Below are 24,303 nucleotides of genomic sequence, written 5' to 3'. Positions count from 1 at the left end.
ACGATAGACAATTTTCAATCTGTTCGTAGGATCATTTTTATATGGATCGTACTACGAGCTTCGTTTTAAACGCTGAGATTTGCATCGCCTGTATAAAAACTTCATTTTGTGTTTATATGTCATCTGAATATGGTGCCGCTGTTTGAATTATTAATCACGACCTGAATTATGTAATTGTCTTGTATTTGACGCTTGCGATACTTCTTTTTCTTAGAATTTTCTAGCGCTCAACATTCCTTGACACGTTTTGGAATCTGATATAATTGTGAGTCGTCGTGCGGTTTTACACAAAATGAAGATAAATAAAAAACAAAATAACTTTATTTAATAATACTTCAACGAATTTTATAGCGTTTTTTTTTCCATGGAACTCTATGTAATTGTACAAATTTATATTACAACATTGAAATATATATTCTGTATATTATAGTAAAAATCGACAAAATTATTAAATATTCGTAATATTTTCTTCCTATTCCTTTATATGCGACTTATTTAAATTTTCCCCATAATATCAAAATCCTTTGTATAGTTGAAATACTTAAAGAAACGATCCAGACTGAAGTGAAAAGAAGAAAACTACGTCACCGGTCTCGTAAAACCTTTCGTCCCTTTTCGCTTCGATATTCGCGCTATGGTTACCATGAATTCATGGTGGATGTAAATTGCTGGCCGTGTCGAGAGAGAACGTTTGAACTTCTTGGCTCGACAGTGATTGATGTCGATTCTTGGAGACGTGTGTGCAAGCATTAACGTGTTTCAAGTCATCGAGCAACCCGGTTAATGAGATTCTACGGAGAAACGAGTCCATCGTTGTATTACCACATTTGCAACGCATTAACGATTCTTCCGTTTCTAAGAGACTCATTTGTTCGAGAAGGTCGCTATTCTCTGATATCGCGACTGCATTGAAGTTCGAAGATTTCCACGTAAAAGCAATATATTAAAAATCTTTTGAAACTTCAAATAATTATATTTAGAGGGGGTGAATCTGTTTCTTCGTGATGTGAATTTCTGAAATTAAATATTTATAAATTTATCAAAACTTAAAATCTTTTGGAATTTCAAAGTACTATATGAGCTGTTTAGAAGTCACATCGACTAAGTCCGTAGATTGAAATGTTCAATGTTACAATTTTTAAGGATTTGGAATTGGTGATTCAATTCTGAATTCTTCGTGTGATTTTCCTGCAGTAATAAACTTACAGAAGTAAATAAATCTTTTCGAAAGTGTAGTTGATCAGTTTGACCTTTTAATTGATCGCATTAAACAGGGGTAAATTTGGTTCTTCTTAATTCTTCTCTGGATTTTGAAATGGTAGGTACCTTGGAAAGTAAGTTACCAGTAAGAAATATGTAGAACCTTCGAAATGGATGGAGGAAAATTGCGCACGATCCTAAAGGTACGAGAGCGTAATTCATGTTCGAACTATTCCAATCGTAGGAATAATTTCAAATCGAGTTTATGACGTGCCCTGACCAAGTCACGAGTCAGCCTTCGACCTCGCATGGGAAATTCTAGGGTTAAAGATCAAGACTCAGACAGCGTGGTCGCTGAGTTATCTGGAATTTAGCTTGTATTACCACCGGAGATTCCTCACTGCTTCGAATACGAGCCTCGTTAGCTTAGCACCAGTGAAACTCTGAAAATTTGTCCTCGTTATGTTTAACATCCCATTCGCTTCATTTCATATCGAATTTTAATAGTGTTACATCCAATCGGCCGACCCCAATTTTATTTTTACTTTTTATCAGATAGCTTTTGTACTTAAATATGGCAGTCTGTGACATGTAGATTATGTCAACTAAGGATATCATTCGAGGTTACACAGAGTCTCGTCTTAGATCACTCATAGTCATCGAAGGTCTCCTAAGAATCACTTAAGATTATACAAAGTTATTTAGGTTCTTTTAGAAGATTATTCAGTATCGTGTAAGTTTTTTTCAAAGTAAATTATCATGGTCGTTGTGTGTGCTACTTAAAGGAGATTGATTTTCCGAATAAAGAAGTTTGTAAAATAGGTATAAAGTAATTCAATGAGGATTAAGATCGGAGTAATAGTTTTAGCGTACTCTAAATCCTTGCTCGGGTATTATTTTCATGACAGTTTTCTTTCTTACGAGCTGGACCAGTAATCTTCCATCTAGATAATCTATTGAAATGAACGAAGAATTGAAAAGCCAGAGCAACGATCTCGAAGGTATTGTTCGAGGCGAATCCGTTCGTTAACGAGAATCCACCGCGCAGAAGTTTCACGCGATTCTGCTTATCGTCGATTGTAATCGCTCACGCCCGGAATATCGAGCCATAAATTCAATTAACCTGACGAGCTGTACGCTCGAATTGTCCTCTTGTGCGCGCATCTATCGAGCTAGCCGAAACTTCGTTACCCTTCCTCGACGCGTACGTATCCTTGGGCGATGACATTTTAAACCACCGCGTGACCATGTTGCGAAATCAGTTCGAACCCTCGAATAACGCATATGAAATCTTTTCTTTATCCTGTTCCCATTTTAAAAATAATTTTTACTGAAAATTCGCTTAACATACTTTTATTTTCCATCTTTCAATTGTATTTTTTATTCATCTGGTTGTTGATTCTTGCTTGTTAGAAATAATTTTCCGCAAAAGTTCTTTCATTCTATCATTATCTTTTATTTGCTTATTTGGTCGTTGATTCTCGCTTTTCAAAATTAATTTATACCAACAATTCATTCCATCCATTGTATTTTATGCAGTGTTCTTGAATTTCACTTTTTATTTATTTGGTTGTTGGTTCTTGATAGAATTTGCTTGACGATGAGGTAACAAAATGGCGACTTTTTACCGCATAGAGGGTCCTCAGAGACACTTAGAAGGAACCTTTTAGAAATGCATACAAAAGGGCGGAGAAGGTTGGCCGGTTGCCAAACGAGTAACTTAAGATTCGGTTTAATAAAATTATCTTGAACTGTCCGTACCAAGAAAGTTATGTGCTCTCTAAGGGAATCCACGAACCGAGATATATCCGTTATTGAGCGCGATTTTGTTCCGAGATTGATACCAAGTGCCGTTTCCGATAACTTGAATTCGACCCTTGTCCTTTGGAGTGCTACTCTGTTTCTATTCGTCATAGAACATCAAAACTACAAAGAAAATATTGCAATCGTTGTTTACCAGTGAAATTATCAATAAATTAGCTCTTATTAGCGAAATATTACAAGTAATCCACACAAGTAAGTTGTACACATTTAGTAACGATATCAACGAAAGAAATTTAATAAAAAAAGAAAAAAAAATAAACCAGCAATGAAACAGGTACTTCATAGCGACAAGGAATGTGAAGAAGCTTTTTATAATATCTTATAGCACCATATAAAATTTTCTACCTACTATATCATTGATACATCTTGTACCTCCTAAAAAAAATAATTTAAAAAAGCTATACACGTTTGTTTTATATCATACCATAATGTCTGATTTACCTGTACTTCGAGCGAAGGCAAGTTGTACTATTTTACGACGATTGACGGACTGTCTTCACACGAGGGCGCCTACAATTTCGCATTATACATGTCGCTCTGTTTCTACCACATCTGTTGTATTTGGAACCATCTTTTCCCGCGAATCCGCGGGGTGCTACGAAACCACCATAAGACCCCTCTATCACCGCAACCACCGGACATATACACGCGTCTATTACCAGGTAGAAAATTAGTATAGAACAATGGGAGCGTCTCCCCTACGTAATTGCCGTGCGGCTTGGCTGTTCGAGGGCGAGGGTCTCTCTCTTCTCTCTTTCGCTGCGTTCCGTTCATCTAGTCGCCGAAACATTGTGATTATTGGTGTGTGTATATAGTGGCTCACGAGAGTATTCGAACACTATGGAAATTTTATCAATGAAATCATGACAATGTTAATAAAATTTTGAATGTTTTATATGAGATGTACAACATGTATAAAAGTTTTCTATGACAAACGTTCAAATAATTTCGTAACCTACTGTACGTGCGTGTGCACGCGCGTGCGTATTGCTGGTTGGATGATTTTATGTGGATTTGGTCGCGCACGTGTGCGTCATATATGTAGTTATCCAGCCCTCTACCGTAATTACCAGGAGGCAACAGATGCGTGTACTTACTCTCGTTTCTGTTGCACGTTTCCAACTCAGCGAAAGCGGTTCTACGAACGTTTTCGCACGTGTCGCCGCGAGAGACCGGCTTTTTCTGTCTTTTTCTTTACTATTTTTCGACCCTTTTTTCATTTTATTCGTGCGATGAATAGTCGCACGCGATTCCCTCGAGAATGTTGTATCTCTTTGGGGACTTTTTAGCGACTGCGTACGCGAGATTGTTGATAGGAATCTGGAATGAGATTTGTACAGTTGGTAGGCATTTGGTGTCACAAGAAGAGCATGGTTTGTTGTGCAGTTTTTCTTGTTTTGTGAAGTTTGACACCCTGTTGTAATCTTCTAGGGACCTATTGATTTATTTATATTCATTATATGAGTAACTCCCTTTGTTGCAGACAAAGATTGATATAAATGAACAAATAATTAACAATTAACAGATAATGGTAAATCACATACGATGCAGAAATAAATACAAATTACGTACAACGTTTCTGACATGTTTGTTAATCATTAGCAGCGATTCGCGAAAGAAGTCAAGTAGACGGGCGAGTGAATTGGCATGTTTGCAGGTATGATTGATATAGCCACTAAAGGCATAATTAGTACTGTACAGAGATATGTGTATAATAATTGGAAACGTGATCAATAATGTAAATTATAATGGTTCTTGTATCATATAGTAATTGGACGACGTAAAGGGTACGATAAAATCTGAAGTTTATAAGCAAGTAATATTTCTTAGCCGGCTTTATGGTTATTTAAGGTATATGGTAAATATTTTTGCTTATATCGTAATAGCCTCGGTTAGCCGTGATTATCGGCTATCCTGTTCGTCTGGTCAGTAATTGTGTGTATCACTAATGTATTTTCTGTCGATATTGACATGCCAGATATTGGAACAAATTGTTTTGTATTATATTCCAAGTGTATTACAAACTCCTTTTAATGATTTATTTTCTTGTTACTTTTCTTGTACACATGTAAGTTCATGTGCTATAAGCGTATATTACAATTGTATTATCGAATGAATTTTTGAACAGTTTTACCGGTTCCAACTGCGACTATGCATTTCTGAATAATCTGAAGTCGAAGCAACATAGCTGGTATCGTTAATTGCACACGGGGTCACGAAAGACACAGCATACATTATGCACGACCTCGCTGATGAAAGCGGCCCCATTTTTATCGCCCATTTATATCGGCGATTCCCGATGTTCTTGCCGAGGGACCGCCTCTGTTCCGCAATTTACGGATATTCCTATCGAATCCATGGGCCGAAATCGATCGGCAACGGGGCGCAAAATTGGAATATTGCGCAGCCCCGTGTGTACTACTACGTATGCACAATACCGCGATGCATTATGCACGAACTATATTAAAGCATGACGAGCGTGCCGCACGCGTTTCTGGCCTGTTTATTCAGCTAGGAGAAACACCAGAGGCAGCACAGGCGTGTTAGACAGGGAAAGAAATACCACCCGAGTCAGGGAAACCCATCGAACCGACGAAGAAAGTGCTAGTTGGTTATAGAGGACGGAGAGCAAACAGTAAAGGCTAGAAGAAACGATAGAAAAAGAGAAGTTGGAGGATGACGAGACGGAGAGAAAACAAAGAGAGATGCGGCGAAAAGCATGAGAGAGACAGACGACGAGAGAACAGAGATGGCGTCCTATCGAAGTGGTGGTAGAGCAAATAGCAGTGGTATGGAACGGTGGAAAGGCGAGGGCGAGACAGAAAGAAAACAGACGGCTTTGGAAGAAGCGTGGAACGAAGATTGAAAAGGGTAAGAACGATGGTGGATGTATAACGGCGGGGACACACGCGACCGAATGACAAATCGCTCGACGGTCAGAACTTTCGAGCTCTTTGTCCCCTGCTGGCTGGATGCGACTGAGAGCCTGAAAACGAAAGAGAAGGGGGCCTCTCGAAGGAGAAGGAGGATAGAAGGCGGAACGGTTGGAAACATGACAGGGATGAAACGATAAAAACCAACGGAGAGGGGGGAGCCTTGGTGGAATCGTGGCTTGATTTGGAATTGTATCCGACTAGATCTGACGAGGTGACTGGATAGCTTGATGAGAAGCGGAAGAGGGAAATGGATAACGGAGAAAGAGGAATTCCTCCCTTTTCGCTTCTTTTGTCTGGGAGATTCGTTTTCGGAAATGAGCAACCATTCTATCGATTCTTTATCTTTTTCTATTGTATTTAGGTATTTCTTCGGCTCTTTATCCATTCATGTGCTCCACAAATGTTCTAGGAAAATTTATGGAACCTTCCAGTTTAAGAAAAATAAGGATCCACTTAAGGCCTACTTAGTCCTTAGTTTGGAAAACAGATTAACATATTTTTCCTTATCGATCATTGCTTAAAGCGTAAAGCGTAAAACGCGTATAAGTTAGTTCTATTAAAAGAGGAAAGTTTATGCGTTGGTGGTTTAATAACACGTTTGATTCTAGAAGTTCTAAAGATATAGGGTAAAGCGTCAAACAACCGCAAAGTGAATTTCGCGGTCAAAAGTGATGTACAGTTTGTATAACTAACATAATTGCTTGAGCCACGTGGATAGTTAGCAACTCTGAAATTGGGTATAACGCATAGTTGGAACTTTCGTTCCATACCTATCCTCTAATAGGTGGCCATTTATACTGGCCAAGAATTTTGCTTTAACCTGAATCATATCATTATCTTAATCTTCAAGTTTAATATATGCAAAACAAATATATGTATATATAACCTAAAAAATATTGACAAGTTGTTTTTCTTTTTTGTTGCAGGTGAGTGTTACTAATGAATAATTCATCTAAATGCGAGAGGTATAAGTAACGTAAAAAAAGCAAACTTACGCTTTGCCACTTTGTCAAAATCATTTTCCTGTTATGTGCTACGTTCTCTGCAAAAAGAGTAGAATGGTTAGCTTTTGAATTCAAGTGACATTCCTATTGAAAAGCGCAATGTTTTATGAAAACGTTCGGTAAACAAACGAGGACAAGGAAAACGATAATTTAGCCCGATCGACTTTCGCGTCCAAATCCCGAAGGTCTCGAATCCTTTCAGGACGACCGAATGTTGAGCTACATAATAGTTTCCAAGCGAATTTCTACCAACAAACTACTTAATAGCTGTTATAGTCCTAGTATGAAGTTTCTCGGAGTGTAGGGAGGTACTGCAATCTTAGTCACCGCGTTGCGGAAGTTGCGCAAGTAAGAACAGAGTTTTCTCAAAAAATTTACCTTACAGAGTAATTTTGTTTATCTCTCAGAAACCTTAAGAAAGATAGTGCTTAAAATTCTAAAAAGGAGAAGAAAAGTAAAAGTTTACGAGAATTGTATTTATTGAGTAATTAGTATTTAAATTTTGTTTTATACTCGATTAGTTTCTTTTTTGAAAGGAAGTAGCTATATAACGAATACGAGAAAGAAGAGGTTTTAACCTATAAGGAAAAGGAGAACAGTTGGTAAGGGTCAGGTAGGATCGATAAAATCTTAATGGTAGATTCTCACTTTCGTGCGAGGTATATCTAGAAAAGATGAAACGTAACAATAGTATAATCTGCAAGAACTATTCTCATGAGAGAAGATCGCGTGTGGTAACGATGGTAGAGCTATCCTCAGTTGATGTCGCTCGCGTTTAATTGCCAGAGCTTTGTAATCGCCTTTGAAAAGACGATACAGACCAACGTCGCGCGGTGGCGCCACAATCGTACCCTTACTTTTCGATATTTAGGATATTTTAGGCTTTTGTTCCACTGCCAATGTTCATTCAGTCATAAGAAAAGCGAGGAATTTATTTGCATTTTATTAATATTCTGAGAACAAAATCTACGAAAACATCGTTAATGTTCAAAGACATGATTCATAGCTGACTCGATTGTTGGAATCAAACTGGCTAGGGAAAGAATTCCCGATCGTTCTACGGTATCCTGAGGATAATGATCGCTTTCCTGGCGGTGTGTCGTAATTTAAAGCGACGTTATTTTGCCCTCGTGCGATGGAGTTCCTCGCTGTCCTTACGGATTCTTGTCTTACCGGTTACAACAATCGGATAATAATTCTCCTTCGAGATTCTGCTCCATCCCACGTTCTCCTTCTTCCCTTGTCCTTGTTTGCGGAGGGAGTTAAGTGACGTAAGTGCATGGTGAGGAAATTTATCCTCGTTCCGATCGCATTAGTCCTCTACTCTTGGAAAAGTTCTGGTTATTTTGTTAGCTTTAAACCATCGGCGTGAATTTCTAACTTCAGATGCGTATTAATAATGTGTACTAGCATCGATGATTCAGTGAAGGTGCCGATGTATATGAAATAATCCTTACGTAGGAATATCTTTCTTTTTTTCTTTTTTTCTTTTTTTTTTTTTTTTTGCAAATTTTAATGTTAAGAAATTTTCCTACAATATATTTATTATATTTCCTATTAAAGTGGATATGTATGTAAATAGAAATTTCTTCCTAAAAAAAAAAAAAAAAGAAAAGTTAAAAAGTAATTTGCATCGGCCGGGAATCGAACCCGGGCCGCCCGCGTGGCAGGCGAGCATTCTACCACTGAACCACCGATGCTTCTGAAAGATTTACTTTCAGTATTAAGTTTACAGCTAACAATCATATTAAAGCATTTAATTTCTTATCTATTTGAAATTATTTAATAGTTAGGTTTGAGTAATACGATAATACGAATTGAATATTAAATAAATCGTTACACGAATGATATTATATGAAATATGAAATGTCAAGTATTAGAGTTACGTAAAAATTTTGCGCGTCGGACATAACACATCGGTCAATTACGGCATTCTGAGTAAATATTGTCAAAGAATATGCGTAGAGCGAGACAATAACAAATCGCTGGTCAGGTTCACGGATGACTTTGGTTCAGGGTCGGTCATTGCACTATTGTGGTCCGAGCACAACAAAGAAACTGAGTTACAGGCTATAGGGTATAATATGTCCGTCTTCTACATATGACTCATTATTTACTATCAAGTAATAGACCATTCTTTTCTTAACAAAGGCTTGCAAATCAAAATACACTTGTATTACTTGTAACTGCATAAATAAAAAATGTATATAATCTCGAAAATTACACATTTCTTACTTGTATCTTGAAATCAGTTGAAAGGATACAAATTAAACATCGAGATGAACAATATTTTATTGTCAGCCTGTTAGCTTGTCTCACTCGGATTCCTAATTTAACATAATAATTACTTTATTTGGATCCTTTATTAAAAAAGATGTATCGATTAATTTCTGTATAATAAGTACTACATATGCTAAAAATAAACTCTATAATATTTATATTTGGAAAAGTCAAAATTGTCACATTTAAAATTGATTGATCTTCATTAACTTTCATAATTTCAAGAGTATGTAGATATCTCTGATCGATAGATCACCGGATAAGTTGACTGATTAAAAATTCGCCACCTAATATCATGTAATTTACTTTTAGAGTCAATAAACCCGAGTGTAGAAAAGAATAGAGCATAGGGCAGTCGACTTCGACATCCGGTTTGTCGAACCAAAGTCAATGCACCTGGCCCTGCTCGTCGAACCGATCCCTAAAGTGCATCTTGCTTTTACGCAAGCGAGACCGCTTCTACCATCTCGCTCGCAATCCCTTTTTTCCCTCCTTTCTACCTGAGCTTACAGAGGACAAAAAGAACTCCTTCACCGTCGGGAATCGTCGACGTATAGCCATAACGGGCCGTGTCTCTGCTCCTGAGCTTACTATCTACCTTGAAAAAGTCGTGTATATTCGAAAGCCGTTGAAGAGTCGTGCGCTACTTGGCTTCGTGTGAGTGATTTTAACAGGGAAAGGTACTTCAACCGGTTAAACTGACATTTACTGACTCTCCCCGTGTAGAAGCGGCCTTGGCATCGTGTTTCTTTCGACTTGCTCTGTGTCGAGGTTATCACGATACTCAATTTCACCACGGCTCCATTGCACTCTCTGTCTTAGGGAGATGAGTATTTAGATTCATCGCTGAAATTGCACACGTTCCTGGCTATACATAACGTTCAAAAGTTGCATAGTACGGCAATTGCATATTTCATTATAACCTATAACTGGTAAGGCGGAGTTTATCAGATTTCAACAATTTCGTAATTTTGTGATAATTTGGAAAATACTCATCGCAAAGTATTATATGGATAGCTGAGTATAAAATAGCGTACTGCTTCTGTTATTATAGAAAATTCACAAAATCATAACTTATACCACCATGATTTTTAATATATATTATCCAGCATACTCGGTTCACATGACAAAATAAACAGCTCTTACGGAACAATATGAATTTCTGACATTGTGTGTCAAGTTTTGATAGGTTTGTGAAGATTTTGTAAAAAATTGAATCCTTTGGGGGAACGCTATCGGGGAAAAGATAAGGATAAAATTGTACGTATTGGGGGGAAGGAACGTACTGCTAAAAAGCAGATAAAGGAAGAAGGGACCAGATTTTAGTTCAGGTGACCCTAAGACACCACGAAGCTGGTGGTATCTCTTTGCGGAGTTCACGGCCGTCCTCTTTCAGGGACCTTAGGATCGATGCTGCAATGAGATTCAGAGAAGGGGAGGCGAACCGTGGCTGTAGACCCCACGTTTGTTTTCCCTGCCAAGTACGATATATAGTTTGGAAAGTCAATTAGTGAAAGATATACAATAATAACAATACAGTATAATTCATAAGATATAACAATATAAATAACGAGGAAATAATAATTATATGTTTTGAACAATTGAATGGGAATAAATATGAAGAATAGAATGTATAAATATTAACAGATATTAGTTGTAAGTTTCCTGTAAATTAATGTGAAAGTGATCAGTTTTTATTGTTATATAATTATACCAGCCGACAATAGAACGCACGAGTTATTAATGCTCAGATGAGAATAGGGGAAGTAAGAGAAAGGCTTTACGTTACGTAACCTACATTTCAGATGGTGGTTAAAAATAGGAGATATATTTTGTTTCATTATTTTAAAAGATAATTTCGATCTGAAAATCGATGTGCTCTAATGTATATTTGCGTTAAAAATAATATGTAAAATAAAAAGAACTTTGCATCGGCCGGGAATCGAACCCGGGCCGCCCGCGTGGCAGGCGAGCATTCTACCACTGAACCACCGATGCTTATATGAATAAAGGGATTTTGTAGAGTATAGATTTGCAGAGTACAGATTGCATAGTATTTTTCTAAATTAAGAAATACATTTAAAATTTAATTTTTTTTTATTTTGTTACTTATGTAATATTCATTTTCACTTTCTTTCCAAATGTATAAAGAGACACGAAAAGAAATTCTTTCGAACTTTTTTAGTTTTTCCATTATTGATAATCTTGTTTTTCACCAGATTAGAACGATGTTTATCTATATCTAATAAGTGATTTGATTAACAATAGATGAAGTATGATCTTTCAGTTTTAAGTACAAGATGAGAAAGGGTCTGTTAACGCCTAAATACTCGTCTTTGAAAACATTTCTTCTGTTTGTAAATTGAATATTGATGTGTGCTCTAATAGACAATCCAAAGTTTATTCGTCTTCGGAAATGTAGGTGGGATTCTGAGTGCCAGATGCCCCAATGAGTCTCAAGATATTCGTTCTGGTAGTCATATCTGTCGTTAAGTCTGCGAGGGCTCGTGGATCGTGCTCCCCTCTTCATATCCTAGTATTATGAGCTTAGGGTAAAACAGAGGAGCAGGCACGTTAATGCGTACATCACTTGCATATTCAAATGTATAAAGCGCGGCACATTATGCTTTCTGATTTTTGCACTATATTGGTGTATCATCGTTCGTACAATTAAGAGGCTTTCATATCTACCTACAAAGAGCAAAAATGATAACAGACTAAGACGCTGCTTTAACGAAGAGTATAAAATTGTAACTTGCCAATTAAATTTTGATTCTCGATTTAATTCTCGTGCCTTTTTGTCTACTATAATTATCGGAAACAGTTTTTAAATTATTCGACATTTATAATTGAAAAATTTGCCATTATATATTGCATAATGGATTGTAAAATATGCATAATTATGTACACGTATTGTGCACACCAAATAATTTAAAAGAATTCATTATCACCATTGTAGTTGGTACTATAACTCTAGACGACAGGATTGTATGGTATAAGTATTGTTCGGTTGTAAGGTCCACCCGCTCGATGGTTCAAGGTCGAATCCCGGGAGTCCGAATCCAGGCCTGCCCGCAGGCAGCTGAGTAATTGTATATTGTATATGTGTACATTGAGTCATCGATGCACATGCGAGAATGGGGAGCTAAGCGAAGATGGGTTATTTTGGTTAAAAGAATATATTATCTTTTTCTTTTTAAATGAAAAATTATTCATCTATGAAGATCGATACGTTATGATATTTCTATACTGAAAAATATGTATAATAAAAAAAAAAAGAACATTGCATCGGCCGGGAATCGAACCCGGGCCGCCCGCGTGGCAGGCGAGCATTCTACCACTGAACCACCGATGCTGTTGAGATACTGTTTTCTTATAGTAAGTTTTTTGGAATATAGTGTCCTACATATTTTACTATTTTCAATATTATTACTTTATTTATTCTGTCTAGTTTATATTCAATTCTATACAGATCTGTTATTAATTTGTTAATTAAAATAGATAAGTTTTCTGTTTATCTGAATTATTAATATCTCGTATTATCTATCTATCTATCTATCTATATTTTTAACTTATTATTTCATTTTTAGTCACCATGTATTATGTCACCTAAAATTCCAATAATCAAAGCCACTACTAAAAAAGTTTCTAACAAAGAGGTGAACAGAGTAAAACTAATATACTTTCTAACAACGACACTCATGAAAATTCTCCTAAAGCCATTCACCCTAACTCCATCTGACCCTAGTTATTCTTTTTTTTCCTCTTTCATTCCGCTTCGTTCGTCCAGCGTACCCTCGCTTTTCTTTTTTTTTTCTTTTTCCGTACGTCTGCGATTACCGGACGATTCGGACGTTGTTATTTTTCTTTTCTACGAACGCGTCGACACGGCGGTTTGCTCCTGCTGGGCAAACGGACAACGCCATATACACACGCAACCGCGATAAAGGAACAAAAGTTTGTTAACCTCTTCGTATCGCGCAGGATCGTTAAAAACAGGCTATGCGACGTTGCACGGGGACACGTCTACATTTTTCGGAGCCTTTTTTTTTGCTCGTCGAACAGTATCGCCAACGGTGGTCAGCTTTTTGGTAATAAATGAAAGCCGTCTCGCTTCTTCCTTTTTTTATATTTCCTTTATTATTTTAACAGAGGAACATGGCTCGCGCGTTTATTGCATATTTGCTTTTTTAATCTTACAGCTGTCTTTGGATCCTTAAATTAATTTCGGTACACTGGGCAGCGCTACCTGTTGTAAAACTGGAAAAATAAATCATCATTCTTCCAAGATTTGAATAGTATCTTGTTTAAAAATTTTTTTGCAAGTTACATTCTGATTGAATGTGAAGTATTAATTAAACGTTTTTAATTAATTAAGTATGGAACAAAATATTTTAAATTAAACTTTCCGACTTTTAAAAACTTTTCGATGATAGTGCAACGCAATTGAGTAAAAAATGATATAAGAAACGTAATATTTTTAAGACAAATTATTTTACGATTCTATTTGCTCAATCCATTAAAAACATCTGCTCGTCGGGACCGATTCAGTCTTTAAAATTTGATCCAGGTTACAAAAAAAAAAAAAAAAAAAAAAAAGAAAGTCTCGCACATTTTCATTTCAGGATGGGAAGCTAACCCGTCGTCCGACGGGGAATCGGTTTGCAAATGGCTTTTGCAGTGTACCTCGACCGCACGGTCGATTTAAATGTTTTAAACGGAACAAAAAACCGGTCGTATTCAGACACGAGGCTTCTGAAATTCCAACTTCCGATCTACAGCATTGGGGGGGGGGGCTCGGAATTTGATCTTCGATCTCGAGAGTCACTTATCGATTATTCGTCCACATTTTTCATCAGCGTTCCATTTAGCGTCTCGAAAATCTAATATCGCTCGGGCAAAACTATACTACGGATAATTTCGAACGCGGTGGAATTATTCGCGATTCTATTGCTATTCGAGTTTCACAGGGCTCGACGTAATTGCCGGCTCGACGAACAATGAAGAGGCTCGATTAAGCCGTCTTGTAATCCGATACAAAATTCATCGAATTTTCCATCGAGGAAGTTGGTCGCGCTATTAGTTCTGTCAGCAGAACGATTAAATATTTCTGGATTATTCGGGATTATTCCAGTCGATTAATCAGACGAGATTAATCGAAATAAATTGGTTTGCTATGTTCGTTTCAAATATATAGCTGAGTTCAAATATATAGCTCTTCGTTTAACTGTGAGAGTTATTATTATTATTATTAGAATGTAATAAACATGAAATATCTGTTTGAGTTAGAGATACGAGAGATTTGATAATAATTATTGCGATAACACTCGAAATTCTATCAAAACTTTAGATGGAGATACAAAGTGCAGATATTAATTCCACAGTCCCAATAATCCTTCCAGAAACACGATCCCAGGTGACGAATAAACTCGGAACAGCTAGCTATCGATTCGTAGGATCTAACCAGCAGATGTAGCCAATACATGGCTAGAGACTATCCTTCGTTCGCCCTAATTACATGCATCGAATTTACGCCAGCGAGAGCCAGTTGTCATTACTAATGGCGAAGTAACTCGACCTCGTTGAAATTCATATCATTCATATAACAACTTTACGTGTTGCAATCGCGATAATCAAATTGAACATTCGCGAAAAGTAACCCTCGAACGGCGAAAGCTGGGTCAATTTTTAAATTAATTTTATTATCGCTCAGAGATACAAAGTTTTTTCATTCGGTTCATTATGTTGCTGCTATAGAATAAATATCCAACGACGGTTACATTAATTTTATGTTTAACCCGTAATTGGTATATAAATATGTTATCATCGACCGATTAAAATAAATTTTTCTCCATCTGTGAGATTTTTTTTTGCGATGTTTCAATTACACAGATGACTATTTTTTACTGAGACAGAGCGTGATTTCGATGGAAGGTTTCGCGAAACGAGAGGTAGCTGGTCCGGAACTGTGGTACAAGTGTGGCGTTAGAAAATAATTGAACCATATGTTGTTGGTTCGTGTGCGCTATATACGTGCACAGCCATGCAGGAAACGAACAGTCCTCGTACGTTCTGACTGCTGTGAGGGCTGAAAAAGCGACGAATCGCAGATCGAACGGTAATCCGCCGGCTAATGGAATCAATTAAACGCGATCCTTCCCGGTTCCCACTTGTCCGTTCCAGTTTCTGCGTTTCTTGCATCGCATGCCAGCGCGAACTACACGCGTTTCTAGATGAAATTGATAGGATTCTTATCGATAACATCAAGTTTTGTTTTTGTTAGGATATAAAAACCTATGAGTAATATGAACAAAGGAATGTTGTGTACTTGCACAAAGCATAAAAATGGTCGAGTCGTGTGCTTTAGAAATACAGCACGTACATACAGAAGATGTAAAAGGGAGATTTGTGTTCGTCGAAAAATATCAGACATTTCGTGTTTAGATTTTATCGAAGACTAGAGTTGAATCGAAAATACACGACAGACCTGTGAAAACTTGTAAATAATTGACAATCGGTATTCTTGAATTCAAGAGTGTGTCAGAAATTTATATAATATTGGATTTTAGAATCAAATAAAGAAAGAGACCTAGTAATATATAGAATTGGATATGTCGCAGTGCATTGAATTTAAAAGATCTTCCTCAGTAAAAATATATCACCTATTTTTCCTCTACGGTGTTCAAACTGAAGTTAACAATCCATCCTTCATCGTGTAATTTGCATTAACAAATTTTCTCCATTCTTACGATACTTTTAACGGTATTGTTTATCGCCTGTAATTTAAACCGCTATTTTATTCGTCAGTTAGAGGAGAAAACGAAATTCTGAGGGAGAAAAACGACCGGTAATTTCCCTACTAGAAGCGTATAGGCAACTGTTGGTAACAATTGCTGGTGTACCTATATCCCTCTATGAATAAATGATTGCCCTACGTTCGAACGTGAAAACTCTACTAGATCGATGATGGTGCAGGTGCGACGACTCTCACGGCATCGAGAATCGTCACCAGCCGCGTACTCTCGAGAGTTTTTTCACCGCTACGTCGGGAAAACGGCGAGAAAGTACGTGGCTAAAATAATAAACAACCTACCACCCCACCTTCGATCCTCTTCTGCGAGTTTTCGCTTCCGCGTTTAAACATGCAACGATAAGCCGTCCCGTTTTATCGTTTTCTTGCATTATATCGCTGCTTGGCTTTGATAGTGGCACGAATAAAAAGAACTTCAAATTTATTTTAATCGAATACAAAATTTACATTATGTTTCTGTTCTTATTGCGTAAAATGGCATATTTATACGCGTTATGATCATTTATAATTCCATCACTTTTGTGTCACGGGAAATTATATTAAAATAAAACTTGTATTTAGTATCTCAAAAACTGTAATTTTTAAAAAGCCCCTGTAGAATTGATATTTTTTAAGTTATTATTATTAGTTATTTTTTAAGTTAAGAAATTTTTGTCGGGGAAGTAGCAGAATTACAAAAAGGATAATGCCTCTCGTTTATTTATATAAATGTTTTCTAATGTATTTATTCGCGTATTACTATATTTTTTACTTATGTCATCAACAAAGTTCCACGATCATTTATTAAAAATGTATACTTTACCACTTAGTAGCTAGTCGTGCAAGTACACGAACCTATATTCGACCGAAAATATCAATACAAACGATCAATGAGATCATATTGCATTGTCAATATTTGTCTCCGATAATATACATTCGACTTAGTCAGGGATAAGTAAATTGAAGAAGAGGTATATCAACGGAGTACCTAAGAGAAACTAACGTAAGTGGAAGAATAAAGAGAATGGGTGGTGAAATAGATCTGCGAGAAAGCGTTCTTCCTTTTTCCGCGGTATTTCGAGAACTTCATAACCCCGAACTCCCACGGGACGAAAACACGCGGACTGGTATTAATCTTGGAACGTCATCCCCTCGATATTAATCCCGCCCTACGCTGTCAACGGATGCTGTTGATGAATTGCCACCGAGTAATTGGTTTTATTTATAAGAGAAGAGCTGCTTCGAGCTCTAGTTGCTCCTGTCCACCCACGATGTCCATTCAAAATAGTCATTCATTCGGATATAGGTCATAGCCGATGAGGACTAATCTCGAAGTATTTGGACTAAAATATTGGCTTGGCAACTTAGTGATTACGGATTTTGTCATTAGGTGGTATTGACATAATCCGCAATCACTTAGTTGTCAACCGAATAGTTAGGAATCTAAAACCAAACTCAAATTCAATCGTAAGCTTCGACAAAATTTACACTTGATGAAATGTTTATTCGGCGAAATTTTTATTTGCTTTTATTTAAATGCGACGAAATTTCAATTTGACACAATATTCGATATCATGTAGGTAGATGTAATTGGAAAAGCGATCCCAAATTTTTCCCGGCTGTATAATCTTCGTTTTAATTTTTGTTCAGCGTAAGTTTTATACTTTGACCATTGTTCTAACGTTAATGGTTTTAAAGATAAAATTCTCTCCAAACAAGGCAAGCGAGGAAGAAGATATGAGATCAGGGCCGTCAAGTATTTAAACGTATCTTGTTTTGCTGCAGGCTCGTGTTATAAATCCTCCCATGGCTGATGCATTTCGAGTAACAGCGGGTAATTCAGTTTTTCGTTGTTCTAAGTCGTCTGTCGTAATTAATCGTTCCCGAGACTGCGTTGATTGTAAACAAGGTAGCGGTGCTTTTTAGCCGGAAACCACGTTAAGTACGCAAAACATCCTCGTGAAACGGGATCATCTTCGATCGGTGAACGTTCAGGTAGAATCACATGACGTTCTAGCCTCTATAGAAACGAAAAGCGTGTGTGTAGTCACTTTTAAACGAAACAGTCTGCCTCGTAACCACCCAGGCACAATTACAAAAAGACCGATTGGAAAAAATTCCAAAACATACTCGAACAGAACTGCGACCTAAAGATCTACAACAACGCCAATCTAACTAACAGTCAAATCGACTCATTCCTAGAAGAAATAGAAAAACATACACAAATCGCTCTCCAAAAATCCGTGCCAATCGTAAAACAAGAAAATTCATGCAAGCCCTATACCAACAACAAAATAAAAGAACTACAACGAGACAAAAGCTACATACTCTCCAAAGTAAACAATATAAAATTCAACTATTCTTATAACAAAAGAGAAGAATTAGAATTTCTAAAGTACCTTCTATACGAAATAAAAACACAACTGAAACAAGAATTCGCAAGCTCCATAAACCATCACTGGACAAACAAAATAAAAAACATCTCCAAAAACGACACAGCCAACATGTTTCCACAAATAAATCAAATCTTCAGGCCAAAAGGACAAAACCCCATCCCACCTCTCAAATTGCCCCCAGAAAAAGCTTCCCTCATCCAAGAAGCAGGTTTATCGATACGCAACACCACCAGAGACACCGAGGGTAACTTCATAATAGCCAAATCAACAGAAAAACTAGACATTATCGGCACCCACTTTTCCAAAACACACACACAAAACGAACACATGGGCCGTGAACAACTAAACAGAATTATCACCGCCGAAACATACAAACTCAGAAACGAAATGGAACAAGACATAACGCTAAACAAAACAGTCAGCACATTCTCAAACGAAAACACCGCAGACAACCCCAAACAACCGGAACCAGAAATAAACTACTTCACAAACTACAATCAACTAAACAAAATATTCTCCAAACTAAACAACAAAAAATCCTCCGGCTTCGACGGCATCCCAAACATCCTACTCAAGCACCTACCGAACAAAATAAAATGGTACTACACAGTACTCTTCAACAATGCACTAAACAACACATATTTCCCCAAAAAATGGAAAAAAGCCAAACTGATAGCGATAACAAAAAAAGATAAAGACGGCTCATCACCCGCAAACCTACGACCCATAAGTCTCCTCCCCAACATAAGCAAGGTATTTGAAATAACCATAAACAACCCCCTCACCTCCTTCTGCTCAAAAAATGACATAATCCCAGAAAATCAATTTGGCTTCCGACACAAACACTCCACAATTCACGCAATAAACAAACTTACGTCGGACATCTGCTGGGCGCTAAACGCAAAACAACGAGTAGCCGCCTGCCTAATAGACCTCGAAAAAGCCTTCGACACAGTCTGGATCCCAGGTCTCATATACAAATTAATCAAGAAAAATTTTCCCAAATACCTAATTAAAATAGTTTGGGACATGATCACAAGCAGAACTTTCGTAATGACTGAAGGATCACACACATCCAGCAAAGAATTCTCCATAAAAAACGGTCTGCAACAAGGCACAGTAAACTCCCCGCTACTTTTCAATATTTACAATAGTGACTTACTAAACCTCTTTAATCTCAATACATCCACCCATAAACGCTCCATAGCCTTCGCAGATGACCTAATCATCTACGTAACAGGCCACAAAACCATGAGAATAAAAACAGAATTACAAGAACTCTTTGAAAAAATTAACGATTATTACAACACATGGAAGCTAAAAATAAACACAAACAAATGTGAGACAATACTATTTAGACCCAAGTCAAGCAAAATCGGTCCAATAGAAAGGGAACACTGCAAAAAATTTCAGCTTAGGGAAAAAGCAAACGAAGGGGAACCCATACCGCATAAAAACTGCGTTAAATACCTAGGTATAAACATAGACGATAAACTAAGCTACAAGCAGCACATTCAAATCCAACTCTCCAAAGCCAGCAAAGCATTTTGGAGAGTAAAAAGATTATTTTACTCTAAACATCTCAACAGTCAAGTAAAAATACTGTGCTATCAAGCACTAATCAGACCTATTATAACATACGGCTGCCCAATCTGGTACAACATATCAGCCTCCCAAATGGAAAAAATTCGCAGATTCGAAAGGAAATGCATCAGAGCTTGCCTGAATACTTACAGATCCGAACACAGCGGATTCAAAAAATATGTTAAAAACAAAACAATATACGACCTAGCCAACATTCACCGCATAGACTGTCACATATTAAAAGTAACAAGAAACCACTTCGCACAAGCTGCAAAAATTCAAGAAAACAGCCTAATCTTCAGTTGCCTACTCCCAAATGACTCATACTACAAAAACACTCTGGCAACAGGCTACATCCCACCAGAAGCGTTCATCTACTTAGACGAAAAAAACTACCTCCAGGATCAAAATAACATCCCAGTAATATACCACATAAAAAGAAAAATAGGAACCAAAACCATATTCTACGAAGAAAACTTAAACGGACAAACCGCAGACACTAGGTGGAGATACAACATGGCCCTCCCTCTGAAAGACGCTAAAGACAAACACAGAAAAAACACAAAGAAATATTGGTGGATTTCAAATCCAAAATAAAACAAGAGAGAAAACCAGTAAACCGACAGAACACATCTCTGACACCGCACAACACAGGTGTAATTGTAAATAATATGTAAATATTGTAAATAAACCTATTTGACATCCCCCTCCCCCGCCCCCTCCCTATTATCCCCTCCAAAGGCATTCAGCGCCAAAATGTAAATTACCGATAAGTCCTGTTTTGCGACCAAGTTTCAGGACAAAAAAAAATCAAGCAAGAACAAAATTACATAAAAGCTCCGCCCCCCAGCGGCTTAAATCCAAAGAATAGACAAAAATCACAAAAAAATTGTAAAACACCGACACATAATATAGTATGGCTACGTCGTACCGTCGCGTATCGGTACTTTTGCCTAGCACACCATTACCAAAATTCACAGTTTATTTGAATATCAAAATGTAACGAAAATTGTATCCTTGGCTTAATAAACATTATTAAAAAAAAAAGTCTGCCTCGTAACAGAGGCTCACTGACGTCAGTCCACGTGAACCAAATTCGAAGTAGCACTGCAAGCCTACAGTCTACATATTTGACATAGTTTAAGGCTATCTAAGATCAATATGCTCGTAGATAAACCTCCTCGCGTTTGTACGACGTCGTAAAATATACTGTGTCGCGTAACATAAAAATGTTCAATTTATCGGCAGATGCCAGATACGCGATGCAATGGAGAAAACTTTGATTGGGAACGTGCAAAATCGAATAGTTAAACTTACTATTTTTGTAACAGTTTCATTTTATCGTATCTCGCTTGCAGTGTTTAAGCTTGATAAAAGATCCGATACTTCTGTTTGAACTACTCCGCTAGAGATCTTAAAAAATTCAAAAATCGCTGACGACAATAATTCCAACCTCGATGGTATCCATCGATCTAAACAGGTGATATTTCGAAAGAACAGCCAAATACTTTCTTCGTCTATCGCATTAAAAAAACATTAGAAAAATTTTCTTCAGATCAGATTTTATCCAATAATATCTTTTGCCAGTGCAGATTAGCCTTTCTGGTGGGTTTTATTCGAAAGGTCCCCATTTTGGAAGAGCCATCGATCGTTGCCTTAACCTGTTGAAACACGTAGCTAGGATGAGTTAATTTGGCCTGGAAAGCGCCATTGTTTGCTGCACTTTCGCCTATAGAATCGAACGAGACCTGCTGTTGGATATTCGTCTATATGAGACGATCCGTTCCGACCTACAGCAATAACAATGGTAACGACCGAGGCGTGAATCGGCCACGCTCGACAAGATTACAACACCGCCAACGAGGACGGCAGGTGCCTTTCCCCTCGTCCACTCAGCCTTCTCGTAAATTTTACCACACAAATGCCTCTTTATCCCTTTATCAACCTGACAACTATTCGCAAACGTGAAACGTGAACTCGTAAAGAGGAGAATCGTAACACACAGCTGCTAAGCTTTTCGTCTATTAGAAGGTCGAGGTCAGGTCTGGGTTATTCTCGATCACTTTAGCCTAGGCCGATGTTATCGTCCCGGATGAAAAGTGGGCCAAGTGTAGCTTTAACGCGAGATATAAATGGCTCCGGGTTCCTGCGTGACCGAGATCTTGAGTATTTGGATGGAAATAACAGGATTGCTAGAGGACTATGATGGTGGCCGGAAGATTTTGTGAATTCTCGTGTTTTGATACGGACTTTTAATGTTCTTAAAGTATTATTTGGGAAACTTATTATATGGAGAATTTTTATTGTAACTCAAAGCTAATTCTATGTAATCTAGCAGATTATACGTTTGCGTGTTCAAGTTTGACCTTTCAATTGTTCTATGCTTTCAAAGAAATTCATAGAATTCCGGGATATCTAACAACGTTCCTGCTATATTATACAATTGTTCGTTAAGTCAGTTCTTTGAAATTTTTCCCAGGAAAAATAAAAGTACTGGAGAAAAAGGTCGAGGTTGAAATTTTGCTCCAGTCCAGTTGTATGAACTTGGGTTAACCCAGTTCGCCTACTAAAGAGCCATTTCCGCATTGGAGTTCGTTAAGTTGTCTAAGAAAACTTCATTTTGCAATGCGAAGAACCTTATCTTTCTAATCTTTACAGGAAATCAATCTTCCTTAAAAACCCGCGATAATTTCTGATACGATGCTAAATTTCGATTCTTCCCTTCGAAAATAGTGACATAATAGCATCACACTTTTCCATTAGCGTCCATTATCCCGTCTAAGAAAATTCCATTTTACGATGCTAGGAATTTCTTAAGAAAATCAATCTTCTCTAAAAATTTGTCGTAATTTCTTATATGCTACGAGATTTCGATACTTTTTTTCGAACAACGTGACTTAATGGCACCTACGTAAATTTGCAAATATTACAGCGCCGATTCCCGGAAAACAGGCGAGTTTGTTAAACTTAACGTCTCCGCTCCTCCGCGAGGACTCGGTTCGCGTGAATTTACAAATTTGTCTTATGTTTTTAAGCGGCATTACGTGCTGTCGCTCGTCTTACCATACACCAGTGGCCGTAGACCAAGGAAAACCGGAATACGAGCGAGGCATAAATTTTAAGAGCTGTTTGCCGGCCAGACTCCGCCGGGAAATAAAAATATTTTAATTATGGTGCTGGCGAGAGGCGGAGGAGAGGCATTTGCTTGTTTCCACCGAGTGTTGCATGTTACGTTGTTTGTTGAAATGCCAGACGTGGATATTTACGACCTCGTCCGCTCCTCTTGCAACTACGAACTTTGCAAAGCTTTGCCGGAATCTCGAAAAGAAGTTTGCAAACAACTTTGTAAATAATGGCCCCTGTAATAACTGAACACGTTACGATGCAATTTTTATTCGTTATGAAATTTGAGACGGAAATTTTGATTTAGTGGACACACATGCCGTGCAAATGTCGTGATGTTCTTTTAAAGTACAAATTCTTTTAATTTAAACGACCGTATTTATTTTTTAATTCGAATATAATGGAACTTTTACCGCATTATCATAAGTAGACTGTGGATATTTACGCGAATTTGTAATTTTACCAGCAAAGGAACGTTAAACGTGTACATTAATGAAATTAATTAATTGAATTAATTAAAATTAGTAAAATATTTTTCATTATTGAATCACATTTACCATATACATTCACTTCAAATCGATTACTACAAAGTCTAGAAACAGAGGTTAATTTCGTACAATAAATATCATAAGTAGTTTACGTTGCATTCTGTTGCATCGTATAAACCCTGTTAAATCCAACAGAAGGTCGTTTCAACCACGTAACGTTTTTGCACAAGGGAAAATAAAAGGGACATTTATTTACGGTGACGTTGTTTCGTAAGCGAAGCGATCGGGAGAGGAGAAGCAGGTGCGCTGCATCGCAACATTTATTTTCGAGAAAAAGAGGTCATACTCCAGGTGTTTGATCGCCGTTGACGATCGAATAATGGACAGTTGGGATAAAAAAAGACAAGTTGCGAAAGTATCGCGCACATTGTCGAGTTGCACTGATGACAAATACAGCGTGACTGTTGTCGGTGACTCATGGCGACTGTCTAACTCTGAACGGGGTCAGGAGTCTCGAATTGTTGACTCCAGGCCACGGCATCCATTTATACCGGCGTGGCAGTCCCACAAATTAGTCTTTGAAATACCATAGAATCTCGACAACGGTATCGTAAATTATTTTGATCGATCGGGAACATAAGACACCGAAAAACATTTCCAGTAGTCGATATAGCTGCC

The 24,303-nt window shown here is 37.4% G+C and overlaps 1 protein-coding gene and 3 non-coding genes across 4 annotated transcripts in view; 1 reads left to right on the top strand and 3 right to left on the bottom strand.

The window, feature by feature from the left end:
• The window catches only part of Dora (zinc finger SWIM domain-containing dorado), a gene marked incomplete at its 5' end in the record, with an annotated part of 114,416 nt that overhangs the window by 10,247 nt on the left and 79,866 nt on the right, over window positions 1-24,303 (top strand). The window lies entirely within an intron of this gene.
• On the bottom strand, window positions 8,594-8,664 carry TRNAG-GCC (transfer RNA glycine (anticodon GCC)). The gene has a single exon. It is a non-coding gene; the product is annotated as a tRNA-Gly (tRNA).
• Window positions 11,172-11,242, bottom strand: TRNAG-GCC (transfer RNA glycine (anticodon GCC)). Its single transcript has one exon. It is a non-coding gene; the product is annotated as a tRNA-Gly (tRNA).
• TRNAG-GCC (transfer RNA glycine (anticodon GCC)) lies at window positions 12,529-12,599 on the bottom strand. Its single transcript has one exon. It is a non-coding gene; the product is annotated as a tRNA-Gly (tRNA).

The sequence above is a fragment of the Bombus flavifrons genome, chromosome 7 (assembly GCF_040668555.2).
Source record: "Bombus flavifrons isolate JBK064 chromosome 7, iyBomFlav1_principal, whole genome shotgun sequence".
Classification (NCBI taxonomy): Eukaryota; Metazoa; Arthropoda; class Insecta; order Hymenoptera; family Apidae; genus Bombus; species Bombus flavifrons.
The sequence above is the reverse complement of the archived record's forward strand: the minus strand, read 5'-3'. Positions and strand labels throughout refer to the sequence as shown.